The sequence below is a fragment of the Canis lupus genome, chromosome 31 (assembly GCF_011100685.1).
Source record: "Canis lupus familiaris isolate Mischka breed German Shepherd chromosome 31, alternate assembly UU_Cfam_GSD_1.0, whole genome shotgun sequence".
Taxonomy (NCBI): domain Eukaryota; kingdom Metazoa; phylum Chordata; class Mammalia; order Carnivora; family Canidae; genus Canis; species Canis lupus.
Genome location: NC_049252.1, coordinates 29167525 through 29183118, shown reverse-complemented (window position 1 = coordinate 29183118; position 15594 = coordinate 29167525). Strand labels below are relative to the sequence as shown.

The 15594-nt window shown below is 39.8% G+C and overlaps 2 long non-coding RNA genes and 1 pseudogene across 4 annotated transcripts in view; 1 reads left to right on the top strand and 2 right to left on the bottom strand.

Moving 5' to 3' along the window:
* The first annotated feature begins 311 nt into the window (after positions 1-311).
* On the top strand, positions 312-2002 carry LOC100683191 (annotated as a pseudogene).
* An 837-nt stretch (positions 2003-2839) lies between these two features.
* Positions 2840-6591, bottom strand: LOC111093539. Of its 2 annotated transcripts, XR_005382001.1 has the most exons (4): positions 6310-6591; positions 5535-5669; positions 4483-4596; positions 2840-3005 (listed from the first exon to the last, which is right to left on the bottom strand). It is a non-coding gene; the product is annotated as an uncharacterized LOC111093539 (long non-coding RNA). The 2 variants fall into 2 exon arrangements; XR_005382000.1 differs by having other exon boundaries at positions 5535-6591.
* Positions 6592-6796: 205 nt separating this feature from the next.
* LOC102152930 overlaps positions 6797-15594 on the bottom strand; it is a 30241-nt gene continuing 21443 nt past the window's right edge. For both annotated transcript variants that reach the window (XR_005382310.1, XR_005382309.1), the window contains exons 5-6: positions 12545-12616; positions 6797-8078 (exon numbers count right to left, since the gene is read on the bottom strand). This is a non-coding gene — a long non-coding RNA (uncharacterized LOC102152930). The remainder of the gene's footprint in view (positions 8079-12544; positions 12617-15594) is intronic.

Sequence of the window (15594 nt, the reverse complement as noted above, 5' to 3'; positions counted from 1 at the left end):
CCACATCATATGTCATAGTACATCTGTTACCGTTGATAAACCCACATTGACACATCATCGCCCAAAGTCCATAGCTCACATGGGCGTAGCTCAGTCTTGGTGCTGTCCATTCTGTGGATTTGGACAAATGTATAAATGATATGTATCTACTGTCAAGTCAAGTACTTGACAACTGTCAAGTATTATACAGAGTATTATCACGTCCTTAAAAATCCTCTGTGTTCCACTTATTCATCCTTCCCTCCTCCCTAACCCCTGTCAATCATTGCTCTTTTTAGTGTCTCCATGAATTTGCCTGTTCCAGGATGTCATATAATTGGAAAAATACAGTATGTAGCCTTTATAGAGTACAACACAAAAAGCACCATCCATGAAAGAAAGAATAACCTGATTTAAAAAGAGGCCAAAGACTTTTTCACAACATATTTGCCACCAGGACAGAGGTGTCATGAAAACCACCATGAAACCTAAATCAAAATGGGAAAGGAAAAGACTCATATCAACATCATCATCATTGGACATGTAGACTCAGGCAAGTCTACCACTACTGGTCGTCTGATCTACAAATGTGGTGAGATCAACAAAAGAACTATCAAAAAGTTTGAGAAGGAGGCTGCTGAGATGGGAAAGGGCTCCTTCAAATCTACCTGAGTCTCGGATATACTAAAATCTGAACATGAACGTGGTATCACCATCGATATCTCCCTGAGGAAATCTGAGACCAGCTAAGTATTATGTGACCATCACTGATGCCCCAGGACACAGAGACTTTATCAAAAATATGATTACAGGCACACCTCAGGCTGACCGTGTTGTCCCAATTGCTGCTGCTGGCGTTGGTGAATTTGAAGCAGGTATCTTCCAAGAATGGGCAGGCCCATGAATATGCCCTTCTGGCTTACACACTGGGTGTGAAACAACTAATTGTTGATGTTAACAAAATGGATTCCACTAAGCCACCATAAAACCAGAAAAGATATGAGGAAATCATTAAGGAAGTCAGCACCTACATTAAGAAAATTGGCTATCACCCTGAAGAGTAGCATTTGTGCCAATTTCTGGTTGGAATGGTGACAGCGTGCTGGAGCCAAGTGCTAATGTGCCTTGGTTCAAGGGATGGAAAGTCACCCGTAAAGATGGCAATGCCAGTGGAATCATGTTACTTGAAGCTCTGGATTGCATTCTGCCATCAACTTGTCCAATTGACAAGCCCTTGCAAACTGCCCCTCCAGGACATCTACAAAGTTGGTGCCATTGGTACTGTCCCTGTGGGCCAGGTGGAGACCGGTGTTCTTAAACCGGGCATGGTGGTCACCTTTGTAACAGTCAATGTTACAACAGAAGTTAAGTGTGTTCAAATGCACCATGAAGCTTTGAGTGAGATGCTTCCTGGGGACAACGTGGTCTTCAATGTCAAGAATGTATCTGGCAAAGATGTTCATCATGCCAATGTAGCTTGTGACAGCAAAAATGACCCACCAATGAAAGCAGCTGGTTTTACGGCTCAAGTTCAGGCCAGATCAGTGGTGGATATGCACCTGTGCTGGATTGTCACACAGCTCACATTGCTTGAAAGTTTCCTGACCTGAAGGAGATTAATTGTTATTCTGGAAAAAAGCTGGAAGATAGCCCCACATTCTTGAAATCTGGTGATGCTGAGATCATTGATATGGTTCTTGGGGAGCCTATGTGTCTTGAGAGCTTCTCTGACTATCGTCCTTGGGGCCGTTTTGTTGTTCGTGATGTGAGATAGTTGCTGTGGGGGAGAGGGGGTGGCAGCAAAGTGATGGACAAGAAGGCAGCTGGGGCTGGCAAGGTCACCAAGTCTGCCCAGAAAGCTCAGAAGGCTAAATGAATACCTGCCCAATATCTCCCCAATACCTGACACCTCAGTCTTGATCAGAATGGTTTGTGCTAATTGGCCATTTAAGTTTAATAGTAAAAGACTGGCTAATGATAGCAATGCATCATAAAACCTTCAGAAGGGAAGGAGAATGTTTTGTGGACCATTTGTTGTGTGTATGTGGCAGTCTTAAGTTATTAGTTTTTTTTAAAAAATGAGTGCTTTTTAATGGAAACAACTTGACCAAAAATCTGTCACAAAATTTTGATACCCATTAAAATAAAAGTTTAATGAAAAGAAAATGTGTCTTCTTTTGGCCAACATTGTAACCTCATATAGTACTATTCAGGTAAAAAATTAAAGTCACCTATAACCTATTTCTGGTACTATCTTATGTTGAAACTCAGAATTTAGGCTAACATTTTTTTCCTGGTGGGAATTTTTGCGTTTTTTTTTTCACCTTGCTGAAAGGAAAGAAATCACCTGTTTAAATACATAGTACAAAGCTCTGGGGAAAGGGGATCTGTTGGTGTAACACATCATAGCTTAGAACAGATAAGCAAAGAATGACACCATAAGATAGCTTATAAAAAGGTTAAATTTTGTAATACTAAAGTCAATGTGTTGCATATAAAATTTTGTATTCTATCAATACTGAGTAAACTTGTTAATACAAAAAAAAAAAAAAAAAAAAAGGAGGGCCAAAGACTTTAACAGATACTTCACCAGAGAAGATATATACATGGCTAAGCATATGAAAAGATTGTCCACATCATATGCCATCAGGAAAATGCAAATTCAAACAGCAGTGAGATACTGCTACCCACATATTAAAATGGCCAAAATCCAGAACACTGGCAACACCAAATGTTGGTGAGGATGCAGAGCAACAGGAACTCTCATTTAACACTGATGAGAACGCAAAATGGTACAGCCACTTTGAAATATAGTTTGGCAATTTCTTATAAAACTAAATGTACTCTTACCATCTGATCCAGCAATCGTGCTCCTTAGTATTGACCCAGCACATGGACGTTTATAACAGCTTTATTCATAATTGCCAAAACTTGGAAGCGATCAAGATGTTCTTCAGCAGGGAACAGATAAAGAACTCTAGTATATCCAGAAACCGGAATATTATTCAGCAATGAAAAGAAATGAGCTATCGAGGCATGAAAAGACATGAAGAAAATTTCAATGCATATTACTAAGTGAAAGAGGCCAGTCTAAAACATTGTAATATTTAAAAACCTGGGTTCTTCCAAAGTCTTTATGTTTAATTCACAATTCTTACCCTTATTTATGTCTACTAATTTTTAGGTAAAAATAATATTAATCACTTTCATTTCTTATCTGATTAACATCAAATTGACTACATTTAAGTAGTAAGTCCTCCTAGGTAACTTCCCTATTTAGAAACGTTATTTAATTCTCTAAAACATTGTAAGTGTATTTAAAATTAAAATATATGTTTCTCTAAAACACTTCAAACATCTGATGTGGCAAACTTATAAAACTGAAATCTTTCTAAGCCTTTAAGCAATTATTAAAATTTCATAAACCTGGTGAATGAAGTTTCTTGAGATTCGTGGTGGATGGCTACCAAATGTTTTCTGGTATTAATTCTCCCCTCTTTGCCTTTAGCTAAAACCCCTGAGCTTTAACTGGACATATGTCCACCCAACAATAGACTACACGTTGCGGTCAGCTGTGGCCACGTGACTAAGTTTGGGCCAGTGGGATGTGAGTAGATATGATGTATGCTACAACCAGATCATCACCTTTAAGACACTTGCAGTGGCCCCACTTCTTTCCCACTTCCTTGCATGTGGCAGTGAGCCAGTATCAACCGTGCTGATGAAGATAACACAGGCCACAGCAGAGCCAAAGGAGAGAAGGAACCCATTCACTAGAAGACCTCACATAGCAAAACTGCTTAGCCTGCAGCTCTGGACCACTCACCACTTGACTTCTATCATTTTTGAGCGATTGTACTTTGGGGTTAGACTGTACCCTAATAATACAATGTTCAAAGATTTCCTACAAACTTAATTGATTATATCTTCTTAAACATTTCAAATTGAAACTGCAAGTCCAATATGCCAGGTTCTCTAATACATTAGATTTCCTTCAATATTTCAAGCTCTCTCTTTTCATATATATATATATGTTTTAGGAGGAGAGACAGGAAGAAGGAGAAAGAGAATCTTGAGCAGGCTCCGCACCCAGTGTGGAGCCTGACATGGGGCTCAATCTCACAACCCTGAGATCATGACCTGAGCCAAAATCAAATTGGATGCTTAACCAACTGAGCCACCCAGGCACCCCTGTTTCGAGTTCTTTAAATAACACACAAATTGTGATGGTGATTCAACACTGTCTCCTGAAGTTACCATGAAAGGAACGCCATATTTCATGGAATCTAAGATGCCTTCTTAGATCTTCTTAGTCTTCTATTGTAAGATATAATGTTACTTTAATAATACCACCATTTATAATTGTTTGATGCCATTGATTACAGAATGCATTCCAAATTCCAAGATGTTAAAATTGAGAAAATGTAGCAATATTCTGATTTTGATTCATCTCACCATCTAAGAGCCATCTGCATATTCTCCTAGGGTTGCAAAGTCACTTACCGAACCAAGAGGAGGTGATTTGCTGTTGTAGGCCAACTGAGTCTAGTAGTGGAAGATTCAGGATTTTAATGTAGTTACAGATTCAAATTCTTGGCAGAAAAGTGAAGATGGTACCTGGATGTGAATAGCAGTTGGAATATTAGAGTTGGAACCTGTATGGTTTGTCAAGAGGCGACTCTGTGTCCACATCTTTCACCTGGAATCTAGTTTCATAACATGGTCTCATGTGTTTCCTGGGTGGCTTTCAGTTTTCTCCTTTAACCTGGTTTAATTGAAGCTCCTTTCAACTTCTTTTTTTTTTTTTATTGGAGTTCAATTTGCCAACTCCTTTCAACTTCTTATCACCTGATTTGAGTAAGCATACCCCATACATACATACATGCATACATACATACATACATACACACAGATTGCAGCCAATCTCTTTGCTGTAAGATTTGGGTTAATTGAATGCTGTCTGCAACACTCTTTTTTAAATTTTATGTTTTTGCTTATCTCATTGGCCATCATTTTGTAATTATTGCGGTGAAAAGGCAAAAACAGGGATTTATTATTGCAGGATCCCAGACCATATCCTAGAATCCAGGGATGTGCCACCAGGGCTCCTGGGGAACTAGATTGGGATATTTTTTATTTCTCCAGGACTACAAATATTTGTCTCTACTCTGCTCATGAAGTGTCTGATCCTGCCTCCCCCTTCCCTCTATGCCCTGTTGTCTCTCAGGGACAAGTGCTCTCTGCTTCCCCATGCCCACTGTGGAAGATGGCTAGCCCATAGCTGGAATGCCCTGAGATAAACGTGCCAAGTTCAAGTGACCACCAGCACTGACCTTCATCTCTCATTTGAAATCCACCATGAATCCAAAGAAGTGCAGCTATGGAATGCAAATGCTTAGTCCTCGGGCATTAAGGAGGGTACAGGATAAGATGAGCTCTGAGTTTATACTATATGTTGGCAAATTGAATTTAAACAAAATTTTAATTTTTTTAAAAAAAGGAAAGAGCTGTCCTAGGAAGCTGTGGACAGGGCAGATTTCACCAAAGGTGGCTACCTGGGGGAAGTAGAGCTTCATGGTTTCGGACATGGAGCCAAACCAGACAACCTGGATCCAAACTCAGATCCTGCTGCTTAATGACTATATGACCTTGACCAAGTAACTGACTTCTGAGAGCCTTAGTTTCTCCATCTGTAACAGAATCATACCGAAGGTACAGGGTCATGGCAAGGATTATATGGTATATGTGGAAAGAAGGGGAAAACCTGCCTGCCACGTGGGAAGTGTTCAATAATTGTTTTCTGATTATAGAGACAGACAAGTAAACAGATGCAGGTTGCATGCAGGTTCCATCTACCAAACCTGACAGACCATTCCAATCCAGTCGTGATTTGCTTATCCTCCACCCAGATCAAAGAGATGACGCATCCAAAGGTAGGGCATTCCATCCCCCAGACCAAGATGAGTGTGAGTTCATTGATTTGCTCACCGTGGAGGGGTCATTATACGTGCTGAGGCCTGGGGACATTAGCAGTGAAGGGAGACACACTGCTTCACTGCTTTCTGCCTCTTGAAGAAAAACTTCAAAGGCACAATCAACAAGGCTTGGTGATGAAAGCATGAAGATGGGGAATGGGGGGAAGAGGTCAACAGCACATCTGAGCTCTTGTTCTATGTAACTGGATAGATACTGGTGACATTTAAGGAGGCAGTCTGACAGGGAAATCCTGTTTGGGGCAAATTTCTGTTTGGGGCAAAAGCCAGGATGTTGGAGTGAGAGTGTGGTGTTGGGACTCGGGCTCCCCACCCCCCAGCCCGGCTCTGCACTCACAAGTGTTGCAACATCAGGCAAGTCCCCTAACCTCTTTATCGGTCTTCTTGTCTGAAAAGGAGGAAAGTAATAGCTCCAAGTCACGGAGCTGTTGTGAAGATAAAACATGTTTATATAGGCGTATCTCATTTTATTGTGCTTCACTTTATTATGCTTTGCAGATATTGCATTTATGGCAATCTGGCACTGAGCAAGTCTACTGGCACCACTTTTCCAACAGCGTTTGCTCACTTGGTGTCTCTGTATCACATTTTGGTAATCTCACAATATTTAAAACTTTTTCATTATATTTTTTATGGTTATGTGATCAGTGATTACAATTTGCTGGAAGTTCAGATGATGGTTAGCATTTTTTTAGCAACAAAGTATTTTTAATTAATTAATTAACTTTAATTAGCATATTTTAAAAGACATAATGCTATTGCACATTTAATAGACCACAGTGTAGTATAAATATAACTTTTGGAAAACCAAAAAATTCATTGACTTGCTTTATTGCAATATTCACTTTATTGTGATGGCCTAGAACTGAAACCACAATGTCTACAAGGTGCACCTGTACCCATAAAGTGTGTAAAACCATGCCTGGCTCCCTAAGTGTCAGCCTTCAGCACATGATGGGTTTGAGGTGCCTTTGAGACATCAGCAGAATGCAAGCACCCCAGAGGAGTGGCTTGGTAGAATTGCTATTGGATCCTGGCATGACACATGGAGGGTGCTCAACAAATATTTGTTAGCAGGACAAGGTAAGGATTTTGTCTAGAGGGTAGGCTGTGAATATTAACCTGTGAATCCCCATGTGGGTGGGACCTGAAGCCTCTGGCTGAGGAGTCCCTAGGAAGGGAGAGTAGGAAGAGGGGCCTTAACTGAAGAGCTTGAGGAACCTCAGACTTGTGTCCATGGGTTCCATTTGGGACATGGGTGTCTCCCATTTCTGCTCCCATGTCTTACCTCTTAGCATCCCTCCAGCATCATTAGCTCCTTGTGGGGAGGGGGGGAGAAGGGGGCTGAAACATGACATTCTAGGGAGAATTTGACAACAGCTTGAACCTTAGAATAAGGATGCTGGCCTTTCCATAGGGTGGAAAAAGGTGGCCTTCTCCACTCGTGAATTCACAGCTGTGCAAAACAGTAGTACTGTAACCCCACTGGGGGTTTTCTCCCTAATTATTCAACCTGTGGAGGGTCAGCTGTAAACCATGCTGGCTGTCCTGTTCCTACAGCCAAAGCCCTGTTTTACTATGTCACTCAGTACTCCTTCCCTTTCCTCCTTCTGCTCTTGTTGAACTCTGTCAGGAAGGTCACCCTGCCGTGGCTCATATGTCCCCCTGGACCAGCTATCTGACAGTTTCCCTGTATGTTTGATGGTGTTATTTCTCTGTGGCCTGGAAGTTCACTCTTCATGTGCCAGGGCAGGGCACACAGCCAGAGGGGCCCACAGGAGGCTCAGCACCCCACCTACTTGAGCCTACATCAAGGCCTTCATGACTAGTGTCAAGGGCAGGCTGTGAGAATGGGCCTCCAGAACTTTCTAGTAGCTCTTCCTATGTGCTAAGCTTTAAAACTGTATTTAATAGTTTTTGTGCATTGTAAATGCCAACACCCCAGGACAGAGGCCTGCCTGCCCCACCCCAGGAACAGGGTCTGGTTCCCAGTGGAGGCTCTGGCAGAAAGCTCCAGCCTGTTTCTGTGAATTTCCCCAGATCAGTAGACAGACACCAGGCCACAGAGGATGGAGGGAGGACCAGGACAGCTTCATCCTTGAAAACCTGAGAAAAGATAACTGTCATATTAGGTTTCAGGGTTCTAAAAATTATTTTTTATTATATGCATTTTTTCCGTTGTAAAATCAATATAATCTCATCACAGAAAATTTGGGAAACAGGAAAAAAAATGCCCCAAATCCCACAATCTAAACATAGCCGCTGTTGACATTTTAGAGGTTTGTTTATAAACTTCCTATGTGTGTTTTTATTTACATAGTTTTAATCATACTGTATATATCATTTAGTATTCTATTTTTTCCTTGGTATCTAATCAGTAGCATTTCCATGTTTTTTTTTTTTTTTTTTAAGATTTTATCTATTCATGAGAGACACACACAGAGAGGCAGAGACATAGGCAGAGGGAGAAGCAGGCTCCCTGCAGGGAACCTGATACAGGACTTGATCCAGGACCCTGGGATCACACCCTGAACCAAAGGCAGACGGTCAACCACTGAGCTATGTAGGCGTCCTACATTTCCATTTTCTTAACCGATCTTTGTAACTAATATTAAAAACCATCGAATTATATTCTACCCAAGGAAATGCTGTGGTCTACTTGATCATCCCCTTTTGGATGTTCCAGTTCACACTTTTTCACTCTTTATTCTTATGACTGATTCTAAGACAAATATCTTTGTGCATCGAATTTTTCTGCATTCAGGAATGCTTCCTTTGGTTGGCATTCCAAAGTAGGATGTCCTGAATCATTTATGATCCCTTAGGTCTATCATCATTGTTTTTCCAAAGGGCACACCAGAAATGTGGAGCAAGCCTCAGGTTAGAATTGGAACTAGGAGAAACTGAGTTCCAAACAGCAAGGATCCTGTGCTCTCAGTACCCAAGAAACTGTAACAAAACTTCCCCAGGGCTAGGGTATGAGGTCAGAGGATCTAGGAAGACAAACTGGGGATGCCTGGAAATGCCTGGTGTATGTGAAAATCCGTGCCAAAGAATGTGAGCAATGAGTAGATGTGTAATTGCCCGTGTGCGGATGTTGTATACCCAGGCCTCCCCTGAGCTGCACCACCCCAGACAGCTGATTGCTCGAGTGCCATATAGCAGTGAATTGCAGTAGAAGGATAGGTGAAGGCCAGGATCCCAGGGGCAGAACATTCAAAGGAGAAGCTCTAATTACCTGGCAGGTGGCATTGAAATTACTAAAAGACAGAAACTGCCCCGCCCCAGTGGTTCCTGGAGGCCACCTTGCCCTACACCTCACTTAGAGCATTATATAAAAAGGGAGTTACAACACCCACTCCCTGCTTGGTTCCAGGCTGCCTGCCTCAGCCCATTTCTCCCATCTCATGCCATTCTGGATTTTATCCTTCCAACTTGCAATCTTACTGGACATTGTTTCACATTTCAATTGTGTTCAGTGGCAAGTTCCTGGTACATCTGACATTGGTTCTTTCAAACCATAAATCTGGTTCCTCCACCACCTGCTAGCAAGACTTGGGTCCCCTCTCTGCTTCTTCTTTTCGCATGCCTTCAGGACCCTGGCAGCCCCACCCCCTGGAGGGCTCCGTCCCTGTACTATCTCCTCATGCTCTTGAGTTCCATGCACCACCCAGACTCTGTTTGCATCTGTATCTTCTTCCAGCCCAGATATCTCTGCTGGGCTCCAGGTCTCCATTCCAGCCTGGAATTCCAAATGCAACTCAGATCCAGCAGCCCAGCTTAACCCAGTATCTCCCTTTTGGGTCGCACCTGTTCCAGTCCCTTGTCCTGTGAGTGGTAGCACCAAACACCTAGATCTTATGCCAGAAATGCTACCCTCCTAGGCTTGTCCTTACTTCTTTCTTTCCATCCAATCAGTCACCAAGTAGTCCTCAAATCCATTCCTTCCATCTGACCCCTCTCTCTCCAGGGTCCTCAAATTCACCCTGATAATCATTCCTCACTGACCTGAGTCTTCCTCTTTTATTCTGTGGCTCCCAGCGTGCCCCTTCTCAAATGTTAATCTCATCAGGTCACTTCCCTATTTTAACTGGCTCCTGGAGCAAGGGATGCTACAGGGTAACATTCCAGATCCATTCATTCATTTACTCATTCAGCACATATTTACTGAGGTCTTACTATCCTACAGGCACTGTGCTAGCAGTAGGTATACCCTGAGAAAGAGACAGACATAGTGATAGAATATTCAATGAAATTCAAGGTCATCTGTAAATGACTTTTCTATACATATCCAGCTTAATCTCTCAATGCATCCCTACCTTATACCATATAGTGCTACCCATGACCTTGCAGTTCCCCAAAAGCACCTCCCGGGCTTTGATGAGTTGCTTCCCAGACTTGTATAGGCTTCCCTATCTCTTTGGATAATTATGTTCTTCCTAACTCAGTTGTGCTCTTAGTTCCTCTTGAAAGCTGTCACTAACACCTCCCCCTCCAACTCTTCCAGATTGACCTGCCCTTCCTCTATGCCTCAGCACCTGTGTTTACTCATGTAATTGTATTTACTACACAGTGTGGTGACATAATTTACTGGCCTGTATTCTTTTTCTCACACACACACACACACACACACACACACACACTCCTTAAGTTAATTTTTATCACCCGTGCCCAACAATGTACAGCACATAGTCAGCATTTGGGAAATGAACTATATAAAAATAACACATCATTCTTGTTGAGTTAGTATCATATTTAGTGCATTTATTTATATAATTCATAGTAACTGCAAATAACTATTTTGGTCACTTTGGATGCAACATTTAATAAACCATTAAGAGAGTAGCATTAAGTTAATCTGTCCAGTGCCTACTGAGCAAATTTTTGTTAAGCACCTACTATGTGCCAGGCATCATGTTAGCACTGGGGATATGGCAGTGAAAATGTTAGACAAAATCCTTCTCCTCGTGGGGCATGTATTCTAGTGGGGAGAGGTAAATTATAAACACATAGGCAATTAGAAATCTCAGAAAGTGATAAATGCCATGAAGAAAACACAAGAATAATGGGGAAGGACATTTGTGGAGGCAACAGAGGGGTCCTCCACATTAGCAAGGCTGTTTTGGAAGGACTGTCTTTATCTCAACTTCCTCATGTGGGAGCTGGGAATCATAAAAGCAGCCCCAGCGTTAGGATGCTTGGAAGATCACATGAGAAAATAACGATGCAGCACGGACATATCATAAAAATTGTCCTTCTTGCAGGGTGTTAATTCAGGGAGAGGGATGTTCTAAATTATACCCTGAAAGCAGCAGGTGGAGAATGGGTCACAAGGCCAGAAGGGATAGTAAGGGGATCACCCAGGACGCTGTTGCATGGAAAAAGGAAGGCTTCTGATTTCATGTTCCTGGAAGCAGATCCTGCCATGTGTCCGTGTGTTTTACTTACACTCTAAAGGCAAGTTTACATACCCATCTCCTGGACATGAAGAGCTAGCTCATTTGTGTCTAATGGAATGAGTAGGAACACACCATGTTTCCTGCAGCTCACAGGAATCACACACATGTCCTGCATCAAATTCTTCCTTCACTGTCACACTGAGCATTCATTTCTGAGTGTGATTGTGTTTCTCTCTATTGTTCCTTGCCTGTCTCCCTGGGGTTTCTACCCCTATGTCTAAATGATTCCTTAGGATTTCACCAATATTTCTCCTACAGGTTCCCAGAGTTCCTAGAAGCTGCTTGGCCATTGTTGTATTTTTAATAAATGTAAAGATCTGATGAAATGAATAAATAAGAACTCATATAATTCTTAGATTAGGTAATTAGACATGCACACAGTTCTGATAAACATGATCTACCTGTTACCTGTTAATGGTGAAGTGTTTGAATGTTAACTGGGTGAGATTTTCATGCTATCATCAAATGGACTCAATAGCTGGACTGAAACATGAAAACTTAGAACAAGTCTACCTTGAGGAACACAGTAATATACATATTTGTTGATGGAGGAAGGAAAGGAGGAACTAATTCTTGAGACTTAGTGGAACAGTGGAAGTAGGAAAGAAATGTTTAGAAAATATTCCCAGTGAAGTGGCTTTAGACCATCTCTATTGAGATATTGGGTGGCTTGGCTCAAAATTCTTAGTTTGGTCCTCTCTCCATCTCTCCCTCCCACACTGCTTTTCTTCCTTCCTTTCTTCCTTTTTGTTTTAGTTATATAAAATAATACCTGTAGGCTCTCTCGATGGCACCCAGTTCTTTCCCTAGAGGTAACCTCTGTTTTTAGATTGATATGGATACTTCTGAAATTATTTCTTTATATGTCTATGCATATACTGCTGTATATAGAAAAGTATATGGTATTGTTTTGTTCTGACATAAATGTATCACATTGTGTGCATCATCCTGCAAATTGTTTAGTTTTCTCAAAGGTAATAGTATGTCTTCAAAAACTCCCCAGTGTCACTATGTATAAATCTGCTTTATTTTTTCAAACTGCTACTCAGCATCTCAACATGTCATAATTTACATGTATCTTTGTGTATTTATCATTTTTTTGTAATTACTTACTTGGTTTTATAATAACTTAGTATCCAGTAGAGCAAATCCTTCTGTGTTACTGTTCTTCTTAAGAGGGTTTTGCTGGAAAAATAAACATTGTTAAAATGTCCATACTACCCAAAGCAATAATGCAATCTCTATGAAAATACCAACAGCATTTTTCACAGAACTAGAGCAAATAATCCTAAAATTCGTACAGAACCACAAATGACTCTGAATAGCTAAAGCAATCTTGAAAAAGAAAAAACAAAGCTGGAGGTATCACAATTCCAGATTTCAATTTATATTACAACGTTGTTGTAATCAAAACAGTATTATACTGACACAAAAACAGACACATAGATCGATGGAACAGAATAGGAAGCCCAGAAATAAATCCACGATTACATGGTCAATTAATCTCTGACAAAGGAGGCAAGAAAATGCAATGGGGAAAAAGACAGTTGTGAAAATTGACCAGCTCCTTGCAAAAACTGAAACTGGACCACTTTCTTACACCATACACAAACTCAATATAGATTAAGGACCTAGATGTGAGGCCTGAAACCATAAAAATCCTAGAAAAGAACACAGGCAGTAATGTTTCTGACATCAGCCATGATATTTTTCTAGATACATCTCCTGAGGCAAGGTAAAAATAAACTATTTGGACTATATCAAAATAAAAAGCTCTGTATAGCAAAGGAAATGACCAACACAACTGAAAGACAACCTACTGAATGGGAGAAGATATTTGCAGATGAAAAAGGATTGATATCCAAAATATATAAAGAACTTACACCACTCAACACACACACACACACACACACACACACACACACACAAACCGCAATTAAAGAAAAAGGTAGCAGATGTGAAGAGACATGTCTCCAAAGAAGACATACAGGTGGCCAACAGACACATAAAAAGATGCTCCACATCACCCATCATTAGGAAAATGCAAATCAAAACCATAATGAGGTATCACTTCACACCTGTCAGAATGACTAAGATCAAAAACACAAGAAACAACAAGTGTTGATGAGGGATATGAAGAAAAAGGAACTCTCATGCACTGTTGGTGGTAATGCAAACTGGTGCAGCCTCTGTGGAAGATGGTGTGGAGGTTCCTCAAAAAATTAAAAATAGAACTACTCCATGGCCCAGTAATCACACTACTGGGTATTTACTCAAAGAATATGAAAATGCTAATTTGAAAAGATATATACACCCCTATGTTTATTGCATATTATTTACTATAGCCAAAGTATGGAAACTGCCCATGTGTCTAACTATGGGTGAATGGATAAAGAAGATATGGAATATATATGTATATACAGTAGAAAATTATTAATTTAAAAAAATGAAATCTTCCCATTTGCAACATGGATGGATCTAGAGAGTATAATGATAAGTGAAAAAAATCGGAGAAAAACAAATACCATTTGATTTCACTCACATATGGAATTTAATAAACAAATGAGCAAAGGAAAGAAAAGAGACAAACCAAAAACAGACTCTTAACTATGGAGAACAAACTGATGGTTACCAGATGGGAGGTGGCTGGGGGATGGGTGAAATAGGTGAAGGGGATTGAAAGTACACTTATCTTGATGAGCACTAGGTAATGTGCAGAATTGTGGAGTCACAATATTGTATACCTGAAACTAATATAACACCTTACGTTGACTACACTGGAACTAAATTTTTTTAATTTAATTTAATTTAAAAAGAATGCTTTGCTATTCTTGGTCCTTTCCATTTCTATATCTGTAGGTTCATTTGGATCTTTTACACATATTATGATATCATCTATGAATCATGAGAGTTATATTTTTCTTTCCAATTTATATATCTTTTATTTCCATGTCTTTTTCTTTTTCTTCATTGGCTAGGAGCTCCAGTACAATGTTGAGTAGGAATATATGTGGACATTTTTGTCTTATTCACAGTTTCAAAGGGAAATCTTTCAACATTTAACCAATAAGTATGGTGTTTGCTATAGTTTTGTTTTCTAGATAAATTTCATCTAATCAAAGAAGTTCTCTTCCATTTACAATTTTCTAAGAATATTTTTGTATAGATGGCAACATTTTATTAAGTTTTTTATTATAATTCCAGTATAGTTACCATATAGCATTATATTAGTTTCTGGTGTACAATATAGTGATTCAGCATTTCTGTACATTACTCCATGCTCATCATGGTATGTGTACTCTTTAAATGGATGACAAAATTTATCAAAAGATTTTTCTGCATCTCTGGGATAATCATAGTTTTATTTGTTCACGTGGTAACTTACATTGATTTATTTCCAAATATTGTTCTCGGAGTAATTTAATTTGGTCAAGAAATTCTCTTTTATATAATGCTGAATTTGGTTGTCCAGTTTTGGGATTTTTGCTCGTAGGTTCTGAAATATTATTGACTTGAATTTTCCTTCCTCCTAATGTCCTTGTTAGATTTTAGTATCAAGGTTATGCTTTCCTCATACAACAAGTTTTGGATTATTTTTCCTTTTCCTATTTTCCAAGACCATTTGTGTAACATCAGTGTGGCTCTCTGAATACTTGTGTGAATTCATCATTGAAAACTTCAGACTAGTGTTTTCTTTGAGAAGAGGTTTTAAATAATAATTCAATTTCTCTAAAAGTTATTCAGGTAATATGTTTTTCTTGAGTCCAAACTGACGTGGAAATTTTCTAGAAAGTTCCCATTTTGTTTTTGACACAAAGTTGTCTCAAAATCTCCTTTAAAAAAAAAAAAAATCCCCTCTTTCCTTTTCGATGCCTAGGGGATCTACAGCCATGTCCCTCATTTAATTTCTGACTCTGTGGTCTACTTTAAATATAATCAAGCCTGGATGTTTCCTGTCACACAAACACCATTTCTTTTGTTGTTCCTCTCATCTGGAAAGCCAGACTTCACTTCTCTGCCTTTCCAAATGATGCTCATCGATTAAGGCTCCATGCAAATTTCAGAGTCTTCATGTAGAATTTGATGACTATCTCATCCTGCACTGATTTCTTCCTTCTCTGGATATATATATATATTTTTTTTTTTTTACCTCCAAACTCTAA